The sequence below is a fragment of the Pelodiscus sinensis genome, chromosome 2, assembly GCF_052426305.1.
Source record: "Pelodiscus sinensis isolate ZL-2025 chromosome 2, ASM5242630v1, whole genome shotgun sequence".
NCBI classification, from domain to species: domain Eukaryota; kingdom Metazoa; phylum Chordata; order Testudines; family Trionychidae; genus Pelodiscus; species Pelodiscus sinensis.
The window spans coordinates 22,672,649-22,698,715 of NC_143053.1; the positions used below are offsets into that span (position 1 = coordinate 22,672,649).

At 44.2% G+C, this 26,067-nt stretch overlaps 1 long non-coding RNA gene across 1 annotated transcript in view; it reads right to left on the reverse strand.

Moving 5' to 3' along the window:
* Nucleotides 1-25,467, reverse strand: part of LOC149525240 (uncharacterized) — a 73,563-nt gene extending 48,096 nt beyond the window's left edge. The window contains exon 1 of the long non-coding RNA XR_016348603.1: nt 24,740-25,467. This is a non-coding gene — a long non-coding RNA (uncharacterized LOC149525240). The remainder of the gene's footprint in view (nt 1-24,739) is intronic.
* Between the last annotated feature and the right edge of the window lie 600 nt (nt 25,468-26,067).

Below are 26,067 nucleotides of genomic sequence, written 5' to 3' on the forward strand. Positions count from 1 at the left end.
CAAAAGGGGTACATGGTTAGTGCTCACCAAACGGTACACAAACAAACACAGGAGACAGATACAAGAGTGCCTGCGAGTGAGGACAGAATCAGGCCTGGCGTGTTCAAATGCAAGGACTGGGAGGAGAAAGATGGGCAACGAGAGCTGGAGCAGGAGGAACAGAGATGATGCCAGGCACAGAACCATGTGCAAGGGTTAGTGCAAGGTGATTAAACATAATGGCTATGTCTACACTGCAGGCTTCTTGCGCAATAACTTTTTGAGCAAGAGTTCGTGTGCAAAAAGTTCTTGTGCAAGAGCGCGTCCACACAGCCATGTGCTGTTGCGCAAGAGATGTGCTTTTGCACAAGAGCTTCCATGGGCAGAGTGGACGAGGAGTAACTCTTGCGCAAAAAGCCCTCTCTTCTGATGATCTACTGTAAACTTTCTTGCACAAGAACGGGCTTGTAGTGTGAACGCTCCACAAGTTTTTGCGCAAGAACAACTGTTCTTGCGCAAGAAGCCTTCAGTGTAGACATTGCCAATGTGGAAGCCAGGGAGGGATTCAGAGGGCATATTTTATTTGGTCTGTGAGGTGGGCGACCCCTAACATTGCTTTTGAAGCTGTCGTGATCTCCAGCACAGTTTGTTTTTCCCAGGCTTCTCCCTTCCCCAGACCCCTTTTTAGAACACAATATAAAGTAAAAACAAACTGCAGTTCTATCCAGGTAACATTAACTGTCTGCCCTGAATCCACAAACACAAAGACTCTCTCAAGTTAAAGCTGGAAACTCCATCCTTAAATCTATTGTGTCAGTGCAGCAACTGTGGCACGTGAGATTCCCCCTACTGATTGGAGACCCCCAGTAGTCGCATAAAGAAAACATGGTGCATTTGGGATAGAGTTTGAACTTTAACTATGTATTTCCTGGCTTTTGTGGGTTAAAAAAAAAAATCTGCTGCACCTCCTGTGCTTATTGCATTGTCCGGAAAGTGTAGGTAATAGGATAGCTTTTCCTAGACCAACAAACAAACTAATACCCCAGCTTTGAGGCCTAAAAGGCCTTGTCCTTCAGGTGTTAGCAGATCAAATGAGTCTTAAAAGGTGAGTTTATATTGCCTTCTTTACCATAATTTGCATAGATACAATGCAGAAAGGCCTTTTCTTTCTTTTACAGGAAGCAAGGAGATTACATCAATGGGTGCTGAAAAGTGTTCTGTAAATTCACAGTGAGAAACCTCTTTGGGTTAGGTATCTGGATGGAAATCTCATGAGAACAGGCTCTTTCACAGCACTGCCAGTCATCCCTAATCCTGGCTGATTTATCAGGCCATTCCTGGAGTTTATTTTGGTAGCCTTGGTTCTGGTCGAAATTGAAATGCACAGTAACCTACCAAACAAATGCCTCAGGCACAAACATTTGAGTTCAAGGTTATTTCAGGCTTTGAGTAAAAGTTGGTTGATGATATTATTAATTGCAATGCTTTGCCCTTCTGTTGCTCACCACAGGATCATCTGCTCTTTTTCTATGTATCATCCAGCTCTTCACAATGGCTAGTGCAATTCAGCCACTAGGAGCAAAGAGGGCAACTTTGCTTAGCATCTTACCTAACAATAGCTCTTGCTCTTTTTCTCAGCACTCATGTTGTGTCTACACTACAAAACTAAGTTGACCTAACTTACATCGGCATAGAGCTGTGGTTGTAGTAATTACATTGCTGTGCATGTCTACACTTTGCTCCTTGTGTCAGCAGTGTGTATCCTCACCAAGAGCACTTGTATCAATCGTACTGTAAGTGTGCGACATTGTGAGATGGCTTCTGAAAGCCAGGAACAGTCCATGTAAGCCGCGCAGAATCTATACTGACACTGCATCAACACTGACTTCAGTCCTCTTATGAGGATAGAGATATTAAGTCAGCGTAGCTGAGCAGTTCTGTCAGCGGCAGCAACACTTTATCATGGACACTTCTGTAGTTAGATCCATGCAAGCTGCCATGTATCCACCTAACTCAGCAGAGTACACCATGCTTAAGGAGTGTGGGACAACATTTTGCCGTAGATGCAATACATGCCCAGACATCTCCCACTAAAGTAACTACACGAAGAGAACAGCTTGTAGTGTGTGTGTGTGTGTGTGTCTTCACGCATGTGTGCCTGCTGACTAATTTTTTGTCCTATCCTTTATTTCTGTAGCATTATTCTAAAATAACTTGGAAGCTTTTAACAAAGTAGCATTTTCCACTTTTTTTTCCTTTTTGCACCCTCTTTTGCTGTTCAGTGAGTTGGAAGGGACAGACCAAGTGAATGACTGTAGTTGCAACATAATGTTTTTGATTCTGGCCCCATTCATCGTCCCAAGATATGTTGCTGAGATATATAAAAAAAGATCAATAATCTATTGCTCTCTTACTTTATCAGACAGCCATGAGGTGAGTGTGCGAAATGCTCAGATAGCCAAGAAGTGGTTTCTACTGCAACAGTAAGCACATTAGATGCATTTAAGATGTCTTTTTGTTTTGTAATTTTACCTTATTGTTTGTGACTTTAGTTACAAAGAGCATAATTAATACCAAAATGTGGTTTTCATACTGAAATCTGTTCCATCAAAGTGGGAGACAACCGATCCCACCCTGTGGGAGTGACTGTCTGTCTTGTGTGCTAATTTTTTGTGTACTTTAGATTAGAATATATTGCTGTATGTAGCTCACCATTGCTAGTAAAGTGCCAGTCAGAGGAAAACAGCTTTGTTTGCTGTTACTCAACAGTTCTTTTAGTCTAGCCCCAAGAGCACACATGATGAAAGACTACCAGGAAGAAAGATATTTCTGAGATGGATTTAGCTCTATTAGCACAGCCCAGGCTGGGCCTGGAGGCAGTGGGGAAGGTGGTATGGCGTGGAGCAGAGCCTGACCTCCCCTTGTCCAGCAAACTCCATGGTTCGGGACCACTCAGGTCCCGAAGGTGCTGGGACAGAGAGGTTCAGCCTGTAGTTCAATTGAACTCAGTGGCGATACTGATGGAAAAAGGTGGTACCCAACATGAGTAAAAGTGGCAGAATCTGGCCCAAGTTCTCTTGACTGGAACAGCTGAAAATACACCATCTTAAATGTAGACAAACCTAAAGGATGCCTGCATACTTGTTATTAATCCTCCGTTCTGCTTATAATTATAATGCTTTGGGTATGGCTGGCGTCCCAAGTAGTGGGTGGAGTAGTTCTGTTGTTTTTGGATCTGCTGCCCTTTAGCCCATTTAGGATCTCATCCAAGTCACCTGACAGTTATGTGATCTATAGTTCTTTACTGTTTCTTTGTATTCACAAGACAAAGTTTTGTAACAGCTGCTAATTATTGGCAAACAATGTACAAATAATGGAATTAGAACCAAACTGGAGTAGCGAAGGGATCCAAAATGATTTTGTATTCAGTTATGTATGTAGGATACAGTTAAGGCTGTCAAACCCTCAGTGAGTTGCACTTTCCTTTTAGGGCAATCTATATATTCCAACTAATGTTCCATAACAAATGTGCTTGAGCTTTACCCCAGTCTTCCTGACCTACAAAGAAAAATGTCACAAATTGAAATATTACCTGTTAATATTAATAAATCAGTACTTAGCTAGTGCCCTCAACCCAGCATGCTAAATACGAATAATCATAATTGATGAAGGGTGCAATTTTCAAAGGCGCAAAACCCCAGATAAGGAATCACGACATTCTGGGAGGTAGGTAGCATATGTGTTACTATTAGTACACTTTTGTACAGCTCTGTCCTAGGACTGCTCCTTAAGCACATGAGTAACTTTAAGTGAGTAGTCCTGTTGCCTTCAATGAGACTAAGTGATGGGAATAAAATTACTCACATGTTTAAGTATTCGTAGAATTGCCTTCCCTAGCATTACTTTAGTTAATTTTTCAAATGTAAATTACTAAAAAAATTCAGGAAGGCTCTGGTTTCATATCAGACGTGGGGGGGCATTGTTGTTATGAGAAATTCAGAGCCCAGACTGCTAGGTTCTATCTTGGTTTTGCTGATAGCTCAACATGTGATTTTAGGCAACTACATTTTAAATAGGTAGTACTATACTAATTTAGTGACCAGATGTCCTGATTTTATAAGGACCTTCCCAATCTTCAGGGATTTGTCTTATATATGCACTTATTATCCCCCATCCCCTGTCCAGACTGTTCACACTTGCGGTCTCATCATCCGCTCAATAGACAGTACCTATGAGGAATGTAAGTTACTTTCACCCTCCTCATGAATTCATAAAAGCTGGCCCCAAATGAAACAGGCTAAAAACTGTTTTACCTCATTGCAATGACATCATCCTCCATTCCTGTGAAGGATGAAAAGGCAGATAGACAGGTGCTCCCAACCCCAGCAGCAAGCCAAACCAGGCAGGGAGTAGAAAGAGCCTTTCCCCACTGGATGAGCCTAAAAATAGCCATGTAGTCAGGGAGGGCATGACTTGGGCAAACAGAGAGCAAGTAGGACATGTACGTGCCTATATACCCACAACCTTGAGACATGGACTCACCACCTACATAGCTGTTTATAAGCAGACAGAGATATGCAAGTATGTACCACTGAAAGAATCCTGTAGTGTAGACATACCCCACTGTCACCCAGTGCTTTATAATATTGTGTTGTGCTTATTCTTTCTCATTACAATATCATGTGATACTGAATAAAATGCCTTACAAGAGTCTTCATATATTACATCTACACAGTTACCTTTATCAGATAAGGTTGTAATCTCATTAAAAAAAATGAAAGTAGGTTTCTATGACAAGAGCTATTATTCATAGACCATATTGATTGGCTTTCATTATTTTCTTACTCTTTAATTCTTTCCTGATTGAATACACTCCCTGATTTGCCATTAATTTGACTGAGGTTTGAGGTCTGGTTAACCAGTCTATAGTTACCTGGGTCATTCCACTTACATTTAAAGGAAAGATTTTAATCTATTTAGAGGATTTATTCAGTGTGTGTGTGTGGGGAGGGAGGATATCAAGGGAAGATGTGAAATCACCTTTGCTGCAGATTCTCAAGACTAGACTTGATAGACATCATCTAGAGGTGACCTGAAAACTTTGTGTACCCTTGAAAGCTTGTGTCTTTCACCAACAGACCTTAGTCCAGTAAAAGTTATTACCTCACCGTCCTTGTCTCTCTCTTGTCTATCAGAGGTGGTTTAAGGATTATGAAATGAATCCAGTGTCAAACTGTCTCCAAGACGACTACCGTAATATGAACTATGTACTTTTTAGCATCTACACAGGACAGCTAAAGGGCAGCATATTAGAGCACTTTACAGATTATACACAGCTTTGCTATCCACTGTGTAGACCAGAGCTACTTAACATGTTGTCTGTTTGCAGCCCGCAGTGCAATTTGGGTTTATGAGGTGCTCAACATGCAGCCCATGGGTGGGATCCTTTGAGCATGGCCTCCACTGGGAACACGCTCCACGACAGCGAGTCAATATAATGGTCTTCTGTTGATATGCATTTTAGTAGTCAAATTCCTGGACTGTCATTGCTCATTAAAGGTGCTGTCATATGGGTGGAAACCAGATAAATATTGCATTTTATTAATATCAGCAGAACTGACTTAAATGGGGCCTGTGTGTTGTGTAGTCTTGTCTTAATCTTTGTATTCATGCCTGTCAGTCTGAATGAAGCTATTTGCATATATTTGCATATATATTTGCATGTATATGCAACCACACTTAAGTTGCGGCCCTCAGCATGTGCTGTGAGTATCATTGTGGCCCCAAGGGCTTCCAAACTTGAGTAGCCCTGGTTTAGACAAACCACAAGGAGTGAAATGGCTGTCCCAGCCCAAAGAATGCCATCACAATTCGCCAGATGATCTGACAGTAGTAACATTTTCCTACAGTACATTGTGTTTTATCAGGGGATGTATTTTTCTATCTAATTTCCTCATCTTGAATTTGTTTTCTTTTTCATTTTTAATTTGTGATAATATAAAATAACGGCTATTGAATTTAGATTAATATTTGTAACCCATCTTGTAGGGAAAAAATCCTGTTGTCTTTTTCTCCCTTAAAGAAAAAGAAGTTGTCCAGTCCCATCAATGAACTCACAGAAATAACAGAGAGGCTGCTTGTCATTCAGACAGGTTCTGGTCACTGTGAATGACGAGTGTGATTATGTGTGATCAGATTCTCCACATTTGCACAGCAATCTCGAAGGCAGTGAGCGTGCATGCCTCTTAAGTGACTCTGATTATTGTACATTGAAACTTTCAGTGAGAGCAAAAGATCCCAATGCAGTAGACTAAATATTTAAAAATTGTAATTAACGATTATGTGTCCATGAACCTAAACTTGCTTGTCTGAACATGTTAACGGCTTCAGAAAGAATTAGTGCCTAGCTGACAAACAGTAGCGAATAGTACATTCATTTATAAAGGCTAAATCCAGCAACCATTCAAGCAAAAGGAAAAACTCCCATTGACTTAAACAGTGCCGAATCAAACCCAAGAGCACTTTCAGTTTGCTAGTGTTGTGACACCAAGGGCCAGCTCATCAAAAGGAAATCAATAGAAGTTAAGCATCTAAATACCATTAAGAATCTTGGATGGAACCTCTTTCAGTGTTCAGATGGGAGACTTCTCTGTCCTCTCACTAACTACCATCATCAGACCAAACTCTGCTTTTCCCTTTCCACCATTTAGAATAATAGAATCCTACAATTGGAAAGGACCTCAAGAGATTATCAAGTCTAGTCTCCTGCCCTCATGGCAGGACCAAGCACCATCTCCATCATCCTTGATAGATGTCTATCCAACTTACTCTTAAATATTTCCAGTAATGGAGATCCCACAAGGGTGTCACAAGGAGGTGGGAAATAAATTGTTCTCTGATGATAGGACAAGAAGCAATGGGCTTAAACTGCAGCAAGAGGGTTTAAGTTGGACATTGGAAAAATCTTCCTAACACGGTGGTTAAACGCTGGAATAAGTTGCCTAAGGAGGTTGTAGAATCTCCCTCTCTGGAGATATTTAAGAGCAGGTGAGACAGATACCTGTCAGGGATGGTCTAGATGGTACTGGGTCCTGCCATAAGAACAGGAGACTGGACTCAATGACTTCTTGAGGTCCCTTCCAGATTTCCCTTTGATGAGCTGGGCCTTGGTTTTACAGCCCTCATAAATGGAAAGTGCTCTTGGGATTCTATGCTTCTATGAAAAGCAGTTTGATAAAGTCACCCAATCCCTTAGTCTTCTCATCAGGGGCGGCCCGAGGCAGGCTGCCAGGCGGAATGCGTGATCGGCACCCCCGCCTCCACAGCCTTCAATGGTGTGGTGTCATCATTGAGCACCCTGTTTAACGCGGCGCCCTAGGCGACAGCCGAGTCGGCCTATATGCACAGGCCACCCCTGCTTCCCCTGATGCTCTGTCAACTCATTCATGCCTTGCCTTTGCCCCACAGAATCATTCTGTGAGCTGCCTCAGTTTCATCCCATCTGTGCCACCTCATTTTCATGCCTTGTTTCCATTCTGAATGCCTCCTTCGGGGTCTGACAGGCCTGATGGTATATTTTGCTGAGAACAGGGCCATCCCTAGGGCCAACACCCCCACCTCAGGTCCTGCCTTCACACCTGCCTCTGCTCTACCTCCATCCTTTCCCTCAAGCTCTACCCCTGCTCCACTTGTGCCCCCACTCCATCTCCTTATCCCTTCCCCTGAGCAATGTGAGCCAGGGCTTGGCACTGATTTTAAAGTCAGAAGGGACCATCATGATCATTGAGTCTGACATCCTGCACATTGCAGGCCACTGAACCTCATCCATCCACTCCTGTACTCAACACCTAAATTCTGGGTGGGTTACTGAAGTCCTCAAATCATACTTTATAGACGTCAAGTTACAGAGAATCCACCATTCACACTAGTTTAAACCTGCAAGTGACCCAGGCCCCCATGCTGCAGAGGAAAGTGAAGAAAAAAAAAGTGTCTCTGCCAATTTGGCCGGGGGAAGGGGGGGATTCCTTCCTGACTATGGGTGGCAGGCAGAGCCCTGCTTTGTGGAGTTTGGGGCCCCAGCCCCTCGAGATATGCCCACCCCCATGGCCAAAGCACCAATCCCTGCTCCCTGAGAAGTTCCAAGCCCCACTCCCCACATACATCCAGAGGAACTCTGGGGTGGCCTGAGCAGCACCACCCCCAACCCTCCATGCTACATCTCCCCTACTGAGATCCCAAACTGTCCCACAGGAAAAGCGAGTCTCTTCCCAAAGAACCTGAACTTTTGATATGGCCCATGCAGATTCTAGGGGGGCTGAGGAAGGGGTATCTGCTGCTCAGCTTCCTGGGTTCCTCAGTTGTCTCTCCATGAAGATTGCTGATGAAGCTAGAAAGCTGAGTAGCTCATTCCACCTCCTCAGCCATTGGAACCTGCTTGGTGCCTAATATTAAGCAAAAAGTCCCCTGCAAACTTCGCACCTAGTGTCTGGTGACTGAAGTTGCACTATGGGAGGCTTAGTCTGCCCTGGCCAGTGTTCCCTGTAATTTTTCCCACTCCTGAGCAGAATAAATTTTGTTCTGTGCACCAATATAGAGGTGACACATCACATCTATATAGGTGCACATAACAAAATAAATTTGGTAGTAATTTGCCAAAATTAAATTGGCAAAGGGCTGGGGTACACGGGTATGAGAGCTCCAGTTGGAGGTGAGGGATCTGAGGTGGGACTGGAGGTGAGGGGGTTGGGATTCAGGCTGCCTCAGGGCTACTTCAGGGAGAGAAGGCTCCTCTACCATCACCCCAGCTCTTTCTCCCCTGGGAGGTTGGGGAGGAAGGAGAGGCACCTCCCCCCATCATATCAGTTCTTGGGCTGGGGACATGGAATAGGTGCCCCTCCTCCAGCCGTAGCAGTTCTGGGCCAGGGCTGAGTTTGGGATGCGGGAGGGATGTCCATCCACAGGCCACGGAGGGTCCTGGCCTGGTTTCAGGCTGAAGAAAGGGGCTAACCCACCCTGGCTGTGTCTAGACTGGCAAGTTTTTCCGGAAAATCAGCTGCTTTTCTGGAAAAACTTGCCAGCTGTCTATCCTGGCCGCTTGAATTTCTGGAAAAGCACTGACGATCTTATGTAAGATCATCAGTGCTTTCCCGGAAATACTATGCTGCTCCCGTTCGGGCAAAAGTCTTTTTCCGAAAGACTTTTGCGCAAAAGGGCCAGTGTAGACAGCCCACTACTGCTTTCCGCAAAAAAGCCCCGATCGTGAAAATGGTGATTGGGGCTTTTTTGCGGAAAAGCGCGTCTATATTGGCCACGGTCGCTTTTCCGCAAAAAGTGCTTTTGCGGAAAAGCATCCTGCCAATCTAGACGCGCTTTTCCGAAAATGCTTTTAACGAAAAAGTTTTCTGTTAAAAGCATTTTCGGAAAATCATGCCAGTGTAGACGTAGCCCCTGGCTGTAGATAGAAAGGTATTAATTCTTCCCTGTCTTTCCTGGGAATACCTCCTTTGATGCAGCCGAGGGCTGCATTGTCACAGCTGTATCATATTGGTGGCTTTTAGTTGTCCTGTGATCAACCAATACATCCAGATATTTCTTCTCCTCTATTATTTCCAGCTTATAGCAAAAATTCTTGCTGTTAGTCTCTAAAAGCGTGATCTTGTGCTTTGTCTTATTAAATATCATTCAGTTTCTATTACTCCAGTTTACAAGGTCATGCAGATCTCATATAATATTCAGGTCCTCCTCCGTATTGTCAATACCTCCAAACTTTGTGTCACTTGCAAATTTTATTAGCACAATCCCACTTTTTGTACCAAGATCACAAATGAAAATGTTAAATCAGTCCCAAGACTGATCCCGAAGGAAGTCAGCTGTTAACCTCCCTCCAGACTGATAATTCACCTTTCACTATGGCCTCTTATTGCTATCTCCCTTTTAACCAGTTCCTTATCCACCTTTCCGTTCTCCTATTAATCCCCATCTTCTCCAATTTTATTAATAATTCCCATGTGGAACTGTAGCAAATGCCTTTCTGAAACCCAGGTAAATTAGATCTACTGCACTTCCTTTGTGTGAAAAATCAGTTACCATCTCAAAGAAGGAGATCATATGGATCTGCCACAAACTTTTGTAAGCTTGCATGTTGCATTTTATCCCAATTACCATTCATCTCTCTGGTCTTAATTACTTTCCCTTTCAAAATTTGTTCCAAGACCTTGCATACAACTGAGGTCAAATTACCAGGCCTGTAGTTTCCTGCAGCCCATCCCCCACCCTCTTTCTTAAAAGTAGGAAATGTATTAGCAATCCTCCAGTCATAGGATGAATTAATCTTTCCTCTTTTCCTGTCAAAGGTTAACCAGATTAGAAAGATGAAATATCTTTCTGTTTATTCATCCTGAGCTGGTCTTTACTTTATAAATTAGCATTTACAGTAGCTCTTGTCTGTGAATTCTCTTTGCTGCAATGAGATATTTTAACCACATTAATAGAACAGAAGTTAAGTAATCAATCACTGTAGCGGGTTACTCAAGACCATTTACCAACCCTCCAAAAGGACCCATTTTTCATAAATGGACATTGGGTCTGATTGTGTAACCCTCCTAACACTCATGAGCAGTTACTCATGTGAGTAAATTTATTTGACGCCAATGAGACAATTTGTCTGAGTAAATGCTCACTAGCACAAATAAGGGTTGCACAATCTGCCATCGGAGAGGAAAGGAAGCATCTGCCATGTGAGAGGAATGAGGCAGGGTCTGGAAATAACCAGCTTCTAATTCCCAGACAGAAAAGTGATGTGTCTATTATCAGCATGGGAGAGTTTAAGCTACGGGGATTTTTTAATGTACTGGAGGGGAACCCAAAAGCCTCCAGCAGCATGTGTGGCATCTAGTGTTTAGAGTCAATATATAATTAGAGAGTGTAAGGATGGCAGGGGAAAATAGTCTCACGTGTTAACACCTAATCATCTTAATTCACATTGGATTGACTAAGTTAGACGGGAATCTCATTAAGGCACAAGAAACTGATGGAGTGTTTGGTTAAGGACAGCCTCACTCTCAACAAGACGAGCAAAATTTGTGAAATCTAATTAGGAGGCAGGATTGGGTACTTAATAATATCACGTTCAGGAATATAGGATTTATGTGTAAGTAGCATTTATCATGAGCTGGATGGTGAGAGGCTGAGAGGGTTTGATTTCATTACATTTTGGGAAAAGAAATTTGGAAATGATTTAGCAAAAGCACTTGACTCCCTGAAATGACTATTATTACCATTTTTTGGTATTCCAATAGCATCTAAAGCAGGGGTGGGGAACCTTAGGCACCGGGATCAGATGCAGCTCCTGTGTTGCCTGGATCTGACCTCTGAGGCTTAGGGTCTCCCCCAGAATTGAGAAGCCCATGCTCAGCCCCTTCCCAACAACACTTCCCCCCAGCTCCGGGCCCCTGACTGATTTTTCTGTGGGTCAGCGGCTCCTGACCCAAAAAAGTTTCCCCACTCCTGATCTATCGTCCATCATGGGGGGGGGGGGGTTGATGATAGCAAAGATAACAGCCCTGTACTAGGTGCTGTACATAAAACAGTGAAAGACAAGCCCCAAGGAGATTACAAACTAAGGGTACGTCTACACTGCAACACTGTTTCAAAATAACTAGCGCCATTCCAAAATAACTTAGTCCACAGTTATTTTGAAATAGTGTCAAAGTACTGTCAAGCTGGAGGACTTCTTACTCCGACTCCATCAGTTTCTTGTGCCTTAATGAGATTCCTGTCTAACTTAGTCAATCCAATGTGAGTTAAGATGATTAGGTGTTAACACATGAGACTATTTTCCCCTGCCATCCTTACACTCTCTAATTATATATTGACTCTAAACACTAGATGCCACACATGCTGCTGGAGGCTTTTGGGTTCCCCTCCAGTACATTAAAAAATCCCCGTAGCTTAAACTCTCCCATGCTGATAATAGGAAAGGAAGTTGGAGGAAGAGTGCTCTATTTTGAAATATCACTGCTGTCTAGACATAGCCCAGGTGTTGACTTCTAGGATATGGCCCTATACAGTGTGAAATGAAATAGAATCCCTTACCCTCACTAACTTTCATGAGGTTTTCTGGCTTAGTGTACAAGAACCATTTCCAGGAGAAAAAATGTCAGGTACCAAAGGGCTCTTCAGTGTAGCAGAGAAAGGCACTACAAGAAGTAATGGCTGGAAGGTAAAACCAAACAAATACACATTAGAAACAAGGCACAAATGTGTAACTCTGAGGATATTGGCCACTGTTGGAAGCTGGGATAATGGGCAGATGGACCTTTGGTCTGACCCAGCATGACCTTTCTTCCTGGGACAAATTACTAATGGAAGGGGTGGAGTCTCCATTTCTTGAAGTCTTCAGTTCAAGACTGGATGCTTTGTCTGGAGGAAAAGAGGAGACGAGGGAGGGTAATAATAGAGATCTATAAAATCATGACAGGTATGGAAAAAGTAAATAAGGAAAAGTTACAAATTTGTTCCTATAACATAAGAACTAGGAATCACCAAATAAAATTAATAGTGGCAGGATTAAAACAAACAAAAGAAAGTATTTCTTCACACAGTGCATAGGCAACCTGTGGAACTCCTTGCCAGAGGATGTTGTGAAGACCAGGACTTTAACAGGGTTCAAAAAAGAACTAGAGAAATTCATGGAGGTTAAGTCCATCAATACTTGTTAGCCAGGATTGGCAGGATGGTGTCCCTGGGCTTTGTTTGTCAGAGGCTGGAAATGGGTGACAGGGGAGGGATTACTTGATGATTACCTGTTTTGTTCACTGCCTCTGGTGAATCTGGCATTGTTCGCTGTCAGCAGACAGGCTACTGGGCAAGATGGACCTCAGTTTGCCGATCCTATGCTTTTAATGTTCTTAAGAGCTGGGCGAGTCAAATGAAAGTGATTGGGTCCCTAAAGAGGTACCTGGATGAAATTCTGTGGCCTGTGGCATCCAAGCTGTCAAACTAGATGATTTAATGGTCCTTTCTGGCCTTATAGTCTATGGCTAATGAAACCATTGCAGCTATTCCCGAAGTGCTCGCTAGCTTCCCTGGCTTTGCAGTGGAGCAGAGGGATTTGGTGGTGGTTGACACCATGCATAGGCTTGCCCCGAGAAGCCTCAGGAGTGGTGGGAATGTCTCTATATCACTGAAAGTCCTTCTCTGTACATTCCAGGTGGTCTATTGCCATCACAGCAGCATGTCCACATGCAGACAAGGCTACTCCAACTGAAACCGTTTAATTTCCAAGTCTAGACAAGGCACTAGATTAAATACTTCTAGTTCGCACTGAAGTCAATGGTGATGGCACCCTGAAATCCTCACGTAGGCAAAACTCCCAATGGTTGTGTCTCCACAAGACCCTTTTGTCCCTATTGCTACATTTGGTGCTGCTCCCTCCAAGGGGAGAATACTAGCATGAGTCACCAGTGTTTTAACATTTATGTAATTGAACCCGCCTGCAGCAGGTCCAGGAAACATGGCACTTACATCATGGGCAACTGCTGATGCCTAATCTACATTAGTGCTTCCACACCACTCCTATCACTGGGGGTATGTTTAGACTGCATTCCTCTGTCAGCAGAGGGATGCAGATTAGGCAGGTCGACATTACAAATGAGGCAGGGATTTAAATGTCCCGTGCCTAATTTGCATAAAAATGGCTGCTGCGTGTTGCTGACTCAGCACTTTGTCGGCAAAAAGCAAAAGTCGAGGGGGATCCGTTGAGAAAGAAAGTCTTTTTCAACAGATCCCATTGAAAAAGGCTTTCTTTCTTGACAGATCCCCCTCTAGACTGCCACTTTTTGCCGACAAAGTGCTGAGTCGGCAAAACGCAGCAGCCATTTTTATGCAAATTAGGCATGGGATATTTAAATCCCTGCCTCATTTCTAATGTCAACCTGCCTAATCTGTTTAGACATACCCTGGGGGAGCTGCACCAGAGGTAGCAACAGCAGGAAATTTCAGAAAAATGTAAGACTCAGGGGCCTGCTTCAAAGCAGTGTGGCCTAGTAGGTAGTTCACTGTGAGATAACTTGGGAGAGCTGGGTTCTTTTCCAGGCCATTAGCCTGCTGAGTGATCTAGGACCCATCCCTTCATGGCTCAGTGATCCTAGCCTTAAAATGGGAACAACAATACCCACCTCCTTTGTAAAGTGCTTTGAGATCTACTGTGAAAAGGGCTGGGTAAGAGGTTGGTATTCTAGCATTATTGACTTGATGATGCTCTCCTTGGCAAGCAATCAAGAAGGCAAAAAAATAGGAGCGAAAAAGAGAACAGTAAGCTACTTGGGGAAAATACATGTCTTTCCTGCTAGGAAGCTGAGCCCTCAGATGAATTGCTTTGTTGAGAATGTGCAAATTTCTCATCCACAGCAGCTGTGATTACTCTTCTAATGTCATCTAAATCATTGCCCATTGCTTTAAATGCAGCTCTGCTGGCTAGATGCTTTGCATACAGTTCTGTGCCCGCTGAAGCAAAGGACAAAATTAGCAGAGACCCACATTGAGGGAGCTGGGCAGTTACCCTTAAGTCCCGCCCTTTCCCTTAGCATCCCACACTTAATATAAATTAAACACAATTAATCTTTCTGCATCATAGATTCAGTTTGTCTTTTCTACCATTGCTGTGATAGGCAATGGTGCTCAAACTGGAGAGTTCTCATTCTCTGGGAGGAGTTTCTGGATGTTAGGGCATGTCCACAGTGCAAAACAAAAATCTATTATCAATTGACAATAGCTTACTTGGGATAAAACAGCAGTGAAGCTTTTAACTCAGGTGAGCAGTTTGAGTTCAAGCCTGTAGGGCAGCAAGCATTTCCGTGCTATGTTACCCAGCATTCATGGTCCTGAGTTAAGAACACACCTGTTTTTTGCACTGTAGACCTAAGACACACTCAACCCGTTTGTGCATGAGAACCTGGGTGTGTTAAATTTCTGGGTAGGCTGCAAACAGCATCTTTATTCCCAGTTTTTTGGGAAGAGGTTTGAGTTTATTGTATTATCTTCATATTAGCTGATGGATATATGAGTCTAGGTAGATGACCTGACCTTTCATGTAGGTTCTACTGTGTATGTTCATGTATAGAATGGCCTCTAGCACAGGATTTGCCAACCTTTCCCTTTCTGAACCCCGCCCCCACCGTGCTACAAAATCTCCGCAGCCCACCTGAAGCACAACCAGGGGGAGGAAAGGAGACAGTAGCCCTTGGGCACTGCGATTCAAAGGAGACTGGTGCTCGACGACAGGGCTGCCTCCCACCCTGCCTTTTCTGCCTGAGTCTCTACCCCTTCTGGGAGGACAGAGCTGCCTCTCCTTGCCCATGGGGCCATGGAGGCTGTCAGCTCCTCTGGCCACAACGACTGTTTTTCTGTACACCCAGTAGATTAAAAGCAAGGAACTCTGGGATTAGGGGTAGCAAACAGGGCAGTTGCCCAGGGCCCCACACTACAGGGGCCCTGTGAAGTTGCTAGGGCTTTGGCTTTAGTCCCAGGCAGTGTGTCTCAGTCTTCAGTTTTCAGCCTTGGACCCCGGTGATTCTAAGGCCAGCCCTGGATTCTGCTTTATTTTGGTGGCCCTCCTGAAACCTGCTCGTAGTCCCCCAGAGAGCCCCGGATCTTTCGTTGAGAACTGCTGCCCCAAGGCACAGGATGGGCACCTCTGGCCAGATGGATGTTTGTTTCATTTTTATAGAAGTTAGTCGATGTAAATAAATGCCCAGGAAAAAGCAAAAACCAAGTTTAATCAAGGAATCGCCTGATAGCTGGCTTTCCTACAGAAGAGTTTCCATATTCCTCAGATAAAGAAACCAGCTGGGAAGGAAGACAATTGGCGTCAGGAATCTGAGAGAAATGGGGACAATACAAATGTACTGGTGCACAGAATTGCCAAATTTCAATAATTTAGGCTCTGCTTATAGATTTTCTCCAGAATGCAAGACAGAAACGTTTGCCCCTTGTGGTTGTGAAGGCAAACTGCCGGATGTGAACTGATGCTCCCTGTTACCCAACTGAGTCTGCAGCCAGACAGTCTGAAACACTAGCCCCTCAAAGACATGACACCTTCCCCTCTCTGAATGAGAGGTTAGCTCTGAAGTCCAATTATCACCGCATATGCTAACATTGTTAATTTCACAGCTCTGGTAGCTCAAACATTTACCTACTGTACTTACACAAAATTGTTGAGTTACGGCTGTATGTGGTTCACCCTGGTGATGCTCCTGTCACATGAAACGGCACTGCAGATATCTAAAATAAACTATATAGATAGTCAAACCATCTAGAAAATGTTCCTTTGACTATATACAATTTTGAGATTTTGCAAGAAAGAGTCTGAAGACTTGTAGGCTGTGTCTAGACTGGCCACTTTTTCTGGAAAAGCAGCTGCTTTTCCAGAAAAACTTGCCAGCTGTCTACACTGGCCGCTTGAATTTCTGCAAAAGCACTGACAATCTCATGTAAGATTGTCAGTGTTTTTGCGGAAATACTATGCTGCTCCCGTTCAGGCAAAATTCTTTTTCCAAAAAACTTTTGTGCAAAAGGGCCAGTGTAGACAGCAGAGATTCGTTTTCCGTAAAAAAGCCCTGATCGCGAAAATGGCGATCGGGGCTTTTTTGCGGAAAAGCGTGTCTAGATTGGCCACGGACGCTTTTCCGCAAAAAGTGCTTTTGCAGAAAAGCGTCCTGCCAATCTAGACGCGCTTTTCCGAAAATGCTTTTAACAGAAAAGTTTTCCATTAAAAGCATTTCCGGAAAATCATGCCAGTCTAGATGTAGCCGTAGGGTATGTCTACTACAGAGTTTTGTCAGAAACACGGCTGTTTTTCCAGCAAAATTTGAGGAATGTCCACACTGCAATTGCATTCTTCTGTAAGAAAATTGACAGGACAGAGGGGTTTTTCCAGCATTGGTAATCCTCATTCTATGAGGAAGAAGCCTTTTTGCGAAGGAGCTCTTTCACAAAAAGCAGAGTGTGGACAGGGAAGAGGGAGTTCTTTCAGAAGAAGAGGAAAGAGGATGAAGCACAGGTGCCTTGGTGGCCATTCCATCCATAGCAATCACAGCTTATATGTGAGAGAGCATCCATTCAGTCTGGATGCTCTCTTTCAAAAAGTAGATCGCTTTTTTGATGCACTTTTGCAGTGGAGGCTCTCTTTCGGAAGAAGTTTTTTCGGAAGATCTCTTCTGAAAAAAGCTTCTTCTGAAAGAAGTCTGTAGTCTAGGCATTGCCATAGAGCCAGCAGAAAGCTGGCAACATGACAGAGCAACATGACCTTTCAGCTGTCTTTGCACTCCTAAAAAAGAAGTTTCACGGACCACCCCGTGTTCTATGGACCATACTTTTGGAACAGTCACTTAGTAAATTTACAGTAGGAAGATTATAGAGGCTTTACACACCCTCTGCTCTGTGTGTAGTTGGCTCTTCATTTGAATGCATAACTCAAACTAATGCTCACCAAGTGAAATCCAGGAGAACAAGGTTGTAAGTGAAAATTATCTACTCTGAGTGAACAAAATGGCTGAAATTTGCACATCTCTGCTATGAATCTTAGTGAGGTCTGAGGAAACCCTGTTCTCCTTGAAGTGTAGTTAAAAAGCAAAAAATAGCAGCAGCGCCATCAGAGACTTCCCAGGACTAGAGAATAGAATTGCTAGAGAATACAGTATTGGGCAAGTTTCCCCATGGAGAGACAAGATTTTGGTGTCATGTGTGCATGATGAATGTAGAACATTTCTGGAAGTAGTTTCAGCCCTCTACTATGGCTACCTGGTTGGTTTCTGAAGGTTGAAGTCCAGATGGATAGAAAGAAAGTCTGGAGTGTTGAAATGTTCTTCAGGAAGAAGCAGCAGGATTTGATCTTTGGCTGGGGAAAGCAGGGATGGAAGACGGAGCTAAAGATGACCAGCAGGTTGGGGCTGGAACGGTTATATTGTTAATAATGATAGAGGCTAAGGGACTGGTAACCAGAACATTGACTCATTATCTAATAAACATTAATAACATAACGCATTTTATTTCTAGACCACCTTTCATCACAAAATCCTAAAGCAGTTTGCAAATACTGGTTAAAGTATTAAGCTACTCATTTTATGAACAGCAAATAGAGGCACAAAGGGAGTTAAGTGCTTAAATACCTTTGCCCTTGGTGGATCTGAGCCAAAGAGGTTAAGGGACTGGTCATTATAGTTGAGCACCCTCCATTTAATTCAAAGCGACTTGTCACACTGAATTAATGGCTGATCTGGCAACAGAAACATGTCGCCTTTTGCAGTCACTGGGCAGTCGTGCTCTTCCCAATGCTTTAGGGCCAAATTCTAACTTCTTGAGCATCACTGTAAAGCCAGAGCAACTCCAAAGGAATTGGTACACTGGAGTTCTTCAGATACGTATCAGTGTATATGGGAACAGGAATTAGCTTTTAATAAAGTATATTCTTGAAAATAATATAAAATACTGAAGAGGGTATGAGATATTTTCCAACATGCGTCTATAAAACTATATTTCCTCTTAAAAATATTTTAACTTTTAACAGAAAAACTGGGCTGTTAAAAAGCCTTGAGTTAGTTTTCCTTGATCATGCGCCACAGACACAAGCTACATTAAACATCAGAGGATTGCCTAATCTTCGGCTGTAATTGCAGATCATAGTTTTGCTGGTCATTTTAGGGAATAGGGCCCACAACTTGGACCTGGCATCATAGAGACCAGCCAAATTTAAATCCAGCCAAATTTGCATCTGTTCCTTAGGCTTTATATATTGTGACTCAGAGACCGTCTTGATAACCTAACCTTGTTCATTCATTTGGCTTTTCTGACTGGAAAGAGACTCAGTCATATAGGCTCCTATTCTATGACCAATACTAACTTGCACTGTTTCAGATATTGAGGCACTAGTATGTAATTGGAGGTTATTCAGTAGATCATAACATCTCATGGGTCTGTAAACTGACCTATACAAAGGGATTTGAGATGGCACTTAATTGTTCCTTGTGTGCCTTCTCGGTTAAAGATTATGCAAAAACACAAAAACAAACCAAAACAAGCCCCATGCCAAATGAAAATTCTTATAGTTGACCAAAAGTAGAAGTCATGATTGTAATAACATGCTAAGTTTCATAGAAACTGGTGATGTTTCATGGGACTGTCTGGTTTGTTTATTTCCTGGTTGTCAACACTTTAGCCTTGTTGATAACCTCGAGCACTGAACAAACATCTGTTTTGGAAAAGCCAATTACTTTCATTCAGATAGTAAAAATACAATAGAAGAAGCTCACTGCACTTTGCCAGAGATGGGGCATGTCACAGTGAAAGATGAAATAGCCTCTATGAAAGGCCAGTGTGGATAAAAACTAAGTTGCTGTTTTCATAATCCTCTGTCAACTTCCATTTTGTGTCAACTTCCATGGGATTCTATATACACTAGCTTATATGTTGTTATATTTTTCCAATTTGTAACTAAAGGGCAAATTCCCTTGCATATTATCTCCCAGTTGCCCTGTTCCTTTGAAGGCTTTATGTACAACGATCACATGTTCTTTCTAGCAGAACAACAACAGGAATTCATTTCACCTTCATTTTTCAGTAGTCCTTGCTCAGAATCAGCCAATTTAAGCACTTCAATCTCATTTAGTAGGCATGTCAGATCCTGGTTTGTTCTAATATAATTGCGAATCTAATAGTATTTGAAATGAAAAGTTGTTTTGAAATAAAACTTTGAATTCTTCATTTCAATTTTAACTTAACTTGGCATGTTTCTGCAGAATTCTTTGATTTCATTGAACTGGCATTTTCAAACAAAAAACAGTTCTGGCACAAAAGTTTGGACCAACTCTAGTGAGAACCCAGCTTGTTTTGTTTTTGGAGTACATGGGATGGTAGCCATGTTTTGATCATATTCTTGACTCACGCTTTAGTCTGGAAAGAGCTGCTTTCCAAAGCCTCTGCAGCATTGGCAAAAGCTTCTCCCCCAAATCCATAGGGCAGACTGAGCGTCAGTGTGGACAAGGCCAGAAGGACAGGTTAAAACCATTTTTTAAAAAAGAGAAGTTTAAACAAAAATTAGGCTTCTTCCCTGTTCTTTTGGGAACTGGGATTGTTTTCAAGATGTTTCTGGGTTCAATCATTTTCTGTCGCAATGTTCTTCATGGGCCTAAAATTCTGCACTTCAATATGGAAAATGTAGAAATAACTAAAAGTGTCTTTCTGTGGCTGGGAAAGGGGCCTGTTTGCTATTTGCTACCTCCCAAGTGGATTTGGAAATCAAAGGGGGACACTGTGATTAGATTAAAGCACCAGAGTGACACCAACTCTGAATTTGCTTTGAACTTTGAAAGTCTCCCAGGCTGAAGTGCTGTTCAAAGACCATTCCCCTGCAGAAGTAACTATGGGGGAGGGTTAAATTACCACCTCTCTTCTCATCCCTCATCTTCTTTAGCCAGACACACACAGAGCTCAGATTTCAGCAGTTTCTTTTCTCACTGACACTCTGGGCTGGGGAGGGGTGAGTGGAACACTACAGAGCTGGGGTAGATGGGGGGAGAGCCAGGAAGGAGCTGAAAAGCATAGCTATAGGAAGAAATGTTGCCAGTATCCTTTACCAGTACATATCGAGTTAGAAAAATATGCTAACCCACTTGACGGCTCATTCCTGAGTCTGAGGGGACTTGTGTTAGAAGATGGAGAAGATAAGACCACTGTAATCTTTACACAAACTAAAAGGCAAGGCTCAGAAATCTCACCCTGGATCTAGCACAGTGCAGACCTGCTGGTCTTAGCTTGGGGAGGCCTTGTGTTTATTGGTCAATGGGGTTTTAACCCCAGTGTCACCTAGCCATGCTCAGAGCAAATCTAGCTAGCACAAGGGTGCAAACTCAAGTGCCTCTTCTGCCCTAGTGTTCCTGCCATTTTTGGCTCTGAGGCAGTTATACCAGTGCTTGGGCAATGCTGGGAGAATCCACGAATGGATAGATTGTCTTTCTATGGACAAGGCATACATTAATGTTGCCTCAAGGTCTAGACCAGCATCTGATCACTCCATTTTTATTTCCTTTGATTTATAAGATATTATTTGTAACCATCAGTGTTAATCAGCAATACAGGCAGTCCCCGGGTTACGTACAAGATAGGGACTGTAGGTTTGTTCTTAAGTTGAATCTGTATGTAAGTCGGAACTGGCGTCCCGATTCAGCCGCTGCTGAAACTGACCGCCAGTTCTGACTTACATACAGATTCAACTTAAGAACCCCAAGCGTTCCCAAGTCAGCTGCTGCTGAAACTGATCAGCGGCTGATTCCAGGAAGCCCTGGGCAGAGCAACTCTGCTTCGGGCTTTCTCTAGTCAGCGCTGGTCAGTTTCAGCAGCGGCTGACTTGGGGACGCCTGGGGCAGAGCAGCTGGGGTGCTGCTGGGTTACTCCAGTAGCACCGCTCCTCGGCGCTACTGGACCAACCGGCAGTGCCCCAGCTGCTCTGCCCCAGGGTCCACAACAAAAGTCTGGTCTGCTGGGGGGGGGGGGCACACTAGCTGCGCCCCCCCCCCAGCAGACCAGGGACACGGGGAGCAAAGCCGCAGCGGCAGCGGGGTGCCGCGCCTCTGAGGCTTTGCTCTGGCAAAGCCTCAGAGGCGCGGGACCCCGCCACCGCTGCGGCTTTGCTCCCGGTGTCCCTGGTCTGCTGGAGACGGTCCCCAGCAGACGAGGGGCACCAGGAGCAGCTTTTCTCACTCCGGAGGTCAAGGTGGTGGGACCGCTGCCTGCGAGCTCCGGGGCGAGAAAGCCCCGTTCGTAAGTGCGGATCCGACTTAAGTCGGATCCGCGTAAGTTCGGGACTGCCTGTACTGAATAATAGGGAAAGCATGAGTCTATTTTGTCTGATTTTGAATCCATTCAAACATGGTGGAGTTCAAATATTACCTGGTTTGCATTCTGAAACTCGGAAAATAGGAGCCGAGATGAGAGGACAAAAGGAAAGGGAAAAAATAAGATGAAAAGTAAAGCAGAGAAGGAAAAATACAGAAGGAGAACATGACAAAAAGCAGAGAAAGAGCATGAAAAATCTTTTAAAAATTCATAGTGGATGTACTCGAAATTGAAAGCACCCACTAGTGGTAGCCTACAGTAGTTTTGACAGAGAGAGATAGTGAACAGAGAGCTCCTTCTATGCCCAAGCATATTGCATAGACTTCCCCATAGCTAAAAAAGGATATTAAGGGAAGGGTTAATTAGAATTACCCCAGGAAAAAAAATGCTTGGGTTTAAATGAATATAAGGTTCACAAATTCTAACTAGAGTTAATGGTGAACCTCAATTACAGTGCCAGATCTGCCAGACCTCACATTGCATTAGCTTTGTAGATCCTTTAATTTGTACATGAGACAGTTCCTTCCCTCACCAAGAAGCCCAGAACTCTGCACAGTGTGGGGGTTGCACAAGGGAGCTGATTAAGGGCTCACCAACCCAGAGAACTGGCAGCTGCTTCTCACTCCCTTTGCCCCATGTGAAAGATGCACAGAGAGCAATGCTCAGAGCCAAGATCTGGCCTGATTGTTCCTACTCTTCCACAAGTTTCTCCACACCCGACAGTGGGCACAACCATGGCCCTTGTCTTTCCCTGAACTCAAGGATGATGAATCTATTAGTGATGCTGCTAAACAGGCTCCTTTTTCAGCCACAGAAAGACTCTTTTAGTTCTTTCTACATTTCCTGTGCTGCTAAACTTCTCAGAGGAAGGCAAGAAGAACCTAGTTTTCCCCAGAACTGACCCACCAAAAGGAGGCATGGGGCTGTATTCCCCTTGAATGTACGGTGTAGCTATGCACAGTCCCACACATCTGGCTGTGCCTTAAAGGCAACGTTAAATTCTCCATAGATGAGAAACTACAGTTACCAACCACTGCAAAGCAGCTGTCTCTGGCATAGAAGTGCAACAGTCAAGCTGACAAATGGCAGGCAGCCCACTGTCGGGGAGGGGTTTGGCAGAGGAAACTGAGGCAAATCATTTTTCTGATGAAAGACCATGGGGTCCTTAATGTCTAGAGCAGACAGGACTGCAGATTTGGAGGTCTCATTTGCACAGTCACACCAACAGTAAATGGCAAGAAACAGATTCTTCTCTTTTGTTATTACCAGTATTTGAATGTTTTAATGGGCCCCTCCAAAAGGCAACATTTATTTTGGTAGGTCAAATAAGCTCTAGCAGCAGGGCTGTGCATGCATTGAAATGTAAAGCAATGTTGATGTTTCTTGTTACATCAGTTACACAGTCCCTGACCTTGATCGCTTACTGGTCCTTTGGCTCTACCTGCTTCTTTCATAACCCCCTTGGATGTCCTGCCAACAGCTTACATGTGACGGGCCAAGTTCTGGGCTGACTTGCAGGGCAAGTCAGTGGCGTTCCACCAAACATAAGTCAGCTCAAAATTGGGCCCAAGCTGGCTACAGAAGTTTACCCGTCTGGTAACATGGTTATAACATGGTTTGGTCACGTCAACACAGGCAAGACTAAACTTGTGCTCTACCAAGGACGGAGTGCTACTGGACTCTGACATGATAATGTTTGAAGTATAGCTGAAGCCTCAAGGTATGTCTACTCTACAGCGTTATTTCGAAATATCTAATTTTGAAATAGTTATTTCAAAATAGCTTATTTTGAAATAATGCGTTTACACACAAAATGCATTTCGAAATAGCGCATCCATGCTGATTGGATGCTGAATCATATTTAAGGCCAACCAGAACACGTTCCAGCAGGGCATCAGGTCAGGAGTTACCTTGTGACCAGGGTGGCCAGCAGGGCACCCTGGGAAGTTCTGGAGGCCCCCTATTTCGAAATAAGCATCTACACAGCACTTATTTCGAAATAGCAATTTCGAAATTGGCGCTATTCCTCCTGGAATGAGGTTTACTAATTTCAAAATAAGCCCTCCACTATTTCGAATTAATTTCAAAATAACGGAATGGTTGTGTAGACGCTAGGATAGTTATTTCGAAATAACTTTGCTGTGTAGACATACCCTCAGACAGCACTGGCCTGGGTTGTATTTCAGAATCTGATGGTTTAAATCATAGGGTGGGGCTTTTCAAAAGCACTCAACTTTGGACTAACTCTGTTCCCACTGCTGTCCACAAGGACGTCTGACTTCCCCCAGAGCAGTTAGGGCAAAGCTACATGGTTTTGAACATCCCAACTTTTATTTTTGCTTTAATGAAAGTTTAATCTAGCGGTGGGGAATTGTTTTGGGGTCAGGGGCTGCTAAGAAGAAATAATAATAATAATAAAAAATTCCTCACTGAGGTGGCCCCTGACGGAGAAGGAGAAAGACATTCTCCCCATTCCCCTCACACACCAGACTGTAGTGGGGCTCAGGTTAGTAGATTGTGTGCTCCAGCACTGCGGTAGGGGGAAAGCAGTGGGGCAGGCTGGAGCACCCACATGGGAACTTGAGGGGGGGAGCCCTGATCCTCAGGGCCCAGATCTAGACAAGCCAGGGGCTGCATACGGCCCCCGGACCTTAGGTTCCGCACCCCTAGTTTAAAATCTTTTCCAATTGAACTACCCCACCAGAAAAATGTGATTGAGCGCTGGCCCAGACCAGTCCCTGAATGTAATTGATTAGCAGTTACCAAATAAGTTACCCACAATTGTAGTTTGATCTTCTACACAGCCAGTGACGGGAACAAATGAGACCGGAGGAAACGAAGATTGCCAGTGGCAAACAGAAGATAAGAATACCTCCAATTGCTGTCTTCCCAGATGTGGCCAGTTCAGCTGACCCACACACCGACTAAGCAGCTTCAGGAAAGAAGATTGATTGATTTCTGAAAAAAAGGAGAAAATAAAGGAAGAGACATGACAAGAAAGTCAACCTTTGAGCAGTTCCAGTTTTGAAACTGCATCAGATGCAGCCCATATAAGTTGGGTGAGCACAAAAGTAAAAGGAAAACTTGTAAAAGGAAATGTTTACTATGTTGTAACTCACTAGTACCATGAGTGCTCAAGCTACCCGATCCAAATAAGTGCATGTACATGTTTCATTGCCCAGCTTGTATGCAGCTGAGGAGCTGGAAATAACATGGATGCATTTCTTAAAATAATAATACCACATGTGACCCAACCCTTATCTAATGCTTATCAACAGATCACAAAGCGTTTTACTAAGGAGGTCAGTAGTTTTATCCACAGGTGGGAAAACTAATCCCATGTTATTTCTTTCAAGTGTTTAAAAAACAAAAACTCTGAAAAGTTAATTAAATCACTACCTCTTTACATCCTGCTGGGTTATTTTTTTAACTCCCCTATATCATATTGATTAAGATACGTTAACATTGGCTGCCTGGTTTAACACATGCTATTCAGGGCCCCTTGTACATTGATAGACCTGACATAGGCCATGCACTCATGTTGTCAATCATAGAGTTACCAGGTAGTCATAAAAAAAAATACCAGACACGCTTCATGGGGGGAGGAGGGAGAGGGACCAGCCGGGAGAGGAGCAGTGCTGGCCAGGAGGAGCGAGGGGGGGGCAGAAAACAGAGCGAATGGGGGGGGCTGATGGGAAGTAGGGCTGGTCAGTGGGGGCAGGATTAGGCAGAATGGGGCTGGCTGCGGGATATCGGGGGGGGAAGGGTTGGCCAGGGGAGCTCAGGAGGAGGGGAGAACTGGCTGCCGGAAGCAGGGGTGGCGGGGGGGTGCAGTGGGGCTAGCCGGGGAAGATCCAGAGCAGGAACCGGCCAGCATGAGGCAGAGCTGGCGGCAGGGGGGAGGGGGAGGAGGAGGAGGGAGGGACTGGCTGAGGAAGACCTGGAGGAGAAGTCGGAGAGAATCAACCAACTGGCCGGCTAGGAGGGGGCGGGGGATTGAATCAGCCGGCGGGGAGCAGGACTGACTCGGGCTGTGCAGATCTTAGGGCACTCCCAGCCCGCACCAGTCAGTCCGGCTGCAGCTTGACCAGCGTGCAGGAACATGGACCGGGCTGCCCCTCCTCCTCCTCACACGCACCAGTGTTTCCAGCGCCGATCACGCCCCAGCTCCTAGTCTCTCCCCCCCATACCGCGCAGGCT